Raw genomic sequence first — 2782 nt, forward strand, 5'->3', positions numbered from 1 at the left:
ACTGCAGAATCTGTCTGTGAGATGGAAAAAAAGCAGCTTGACTTAGTTTGAAGCAAAGATGAGATGTTTTAATTGCGTGTTCATCTTAAAAACGTAGATAGAACAAAATGCTTCGCTTTTTATACCGGCCTTTCAAAACTGGCAAGGACTTGTGGGGGACTGGGAAGTGTCTTTCGACCTTGACTGCATGTGCGCTTGGAGCTTCGACCCAGCAGAGGCTGTCACAGCTCTCAGCTCTCACGCATCAACTGTGTAGAGTGAGTGAAGGGACAGCTTGTCAGTGCAGAGAATGTCTGGGGGCTTGACTTAGATAAAATAAAAAAAAAACGGTTTACAAGTGCTAAACTAAGGTTTAGATCTTTAAAGTCGCAGATTATTTTAAATAATAGATAGATACAGGAGTTCTTACCCAAACCGTAGAGGCAGGCAGCTCTGCCCCTTGAAACGCTTGTGTGTCATCGAGAGAAGCGGGGCACCAACAGGTCTTTAAATGGCCTGGATTTGCCAGGGCATGCCCGTTCAAGGAGGGGGGCTGCTCTTGACAGTTTGTTTAATTAAGCACCTGTGGGATGAGTTCAAACAGGGGTCAGACATCCATCAAATTCCCCTTGACATTTTCCTGAACCAATCAGGTGCTGAGGGGGCGGGTTCAAGGAGGGGCAGACATCCATCAAACTGCCCTTGACAGTTTCCTGAACCAATCAGGTGCCAGGGGCGGGTTCAAGGGCGGGGACAGACATCCATCAAAAGGCCCTTGACAGTTTCCTGAACCAATCAGGTGCCAGAGGGCGGGGGCTAGGTCACGTGGGGGGAGATGTGACGTCGGTAGGGGCGGGACATCAGCTGGGAGGGACTTCCAGTATTGTGTCATAGGGGCGGGGCTTAAGGGTCATCAATCATAGGGCGGCACTTCCGGTCCAAAGTCTAAAGGGGCGGGGCTTAAGGGTCATAAATCATTGTGACATAAACCCCATGCATATAACTACTCATATCTTTTCTGAAAATGAGGCAGAGGACACAGAACAGCATAGTGATACAGATGAGCAGGTTTCCGAGGAGGAAGACATTGTAGAGTATCTACCAGAAGGCACAGACACATCTGATGAGTCTGATGAGGAGGTCACCGATTCTGAAGCTGCACTCACTCCTGCTGAAACGTTCAAATCCAAAAGTGGTAACATCTGTTGGAGCTCAGTACCTCCTGACTTACATGGCAGGGCAGCTGCTGCAAATGTCATCAAAATGACCCCGGGAATCACAAGGTTTGCTGTGACGAGAGTAAGTGACATCAAGACATGTTTTGATCTGTTTATGCCATTGTCACTAAAGAAAGTCATGATTGCTATGACAAACCTTGAAGGAAAAAAGGTTCATGGCGACATGTGGAGTGACATTGATGAGGAATACCTGGATGCTTATATTGGTGTTCTTCTTCTTGCTGGTGTTTACAAATCCAGCAATGAGGCCACTGATAGTCTCTGGGATGCGTCGACAGGCAGAAATATTTTCCAGGCAACAATGTCACTTCAGTCATTTCGAATGATATCAAGAGTCCTTAGATTTGACAACAGAGAAACTAGAGAAACATCTGACAAGCTTGCTCCCATCAGGGATGTCTGGGAAAGGTGGGTGCAGCTCCTTCCACTGATGTTCAACCCAGGGCCAGAGGTAACAGTAGATGAATGTTTTGTCCCTTTCCGTGGAAAATGCCCTTTGCGGCAGTACATGCCTAGTAAGCCAGGGAAATACGGCATAAAAATTTGGGCAGCCTGTGATGCAAAAAACATGCAAGTGGCATTCCTGAGAAAAATCAAGGAAAACATGTAGTCCTCGATATGACTACTGGACTGCGGGGTCACAATATCACATGTGACAATTTCTTTACCAGCTATGACCTTGGACAAGAACTTCTCAGGTGGAAACTTACCATGGTGGGCACAGTAAAAAAAAATAAACCTGAGCTGCCTGCTGAAATTTTGCAGGTGATGGACAGGGCTCCACTTTCTTCGAAATTTGCTTTAACAGACACCACCACGGTTGTTTCATAATGTCCAAATAAACACCGGAGTGTGATACTTATGTCCACTTTTCACAAAGACGCAGCCGTGTCATCAGCAAGTGACAAAAAGCCCATAATTATCTTGGACTATAATAAAAACAAAGGTGGAGTGGACAACCTGGACAAGCTGACTGCCACCTACACTTGCCAGAGAATGACCAGGAGATGGCCAATGGTTGTGTTTTATAACATTCTAGATGTGTCTGCATACAATGCATTTGTGTTGTGGACCCACATTCACCTAGGGTGGAACTCAAGCAGAAAAAACAAGCGGAGAAAGTTTCTTGAGGAGTTAGGAAGTTCCCTTGTCAAGGCACACATTGAGCGAAGGGAGCCTTGGTCAGACAGCTGCAGAGCTCACGTAGCACTCCTTCCACACCATCAGCAACACGAAGAGCATCAGTGCCAGCATCCTCTTCGGCCAGCACTGCCACAACATCAACCTACACAGCCACAGCCACAACCCCACTGAGGCCACCTGATTCTAAAAGAAAGAGGTGTCAGGTCTGCCCTAGCAATAAAGACAGAAAGACAAACGTACTCTGCTTCTACTGCAAAAAATATATTAGCAAAGAACACACTAAAAGTGTCACTTTTTGCCACACATGCATCTAAATGCACATGCATGTTCTTGCACACAAAGATGTTTTTTGGAACTAGTGCCTCATTTCTATTGGTTTGATTTGCTTGGTTGTTCGTTGTTTGTTTGACCTGCAAATCCAC

The 2782-nt window shown here is 46.1% G+C and overlaps 1 pseudogene; it reads left to right on the top strand.

Annotated features, from left to right (window-relative positions):
• The first annotated feature begins 972 nt into the window (after positions 1-972).
• On the top strand, positions 973-2531 carry LOC120528960 (annotated as a pseudogene).
• Positions 2532-2782: the final 251 nt, after the last annotated feature.

The sequence above is a fragment of the Polypterus senegalus genome, chromosome 4 (assembly GCF_016835505.1).
Source record: "Polypterus senegalus isolate Bchr_013 chromosome 4, ASM1683550v1, whole genome shotgun sequence".
NCBI classification, from domain to species: Eukaryota; Metazoa; Chordata; class Cladistia; order Polypteriformes; family Polypteridae; genus Polypterus; species Polypterus senegalus.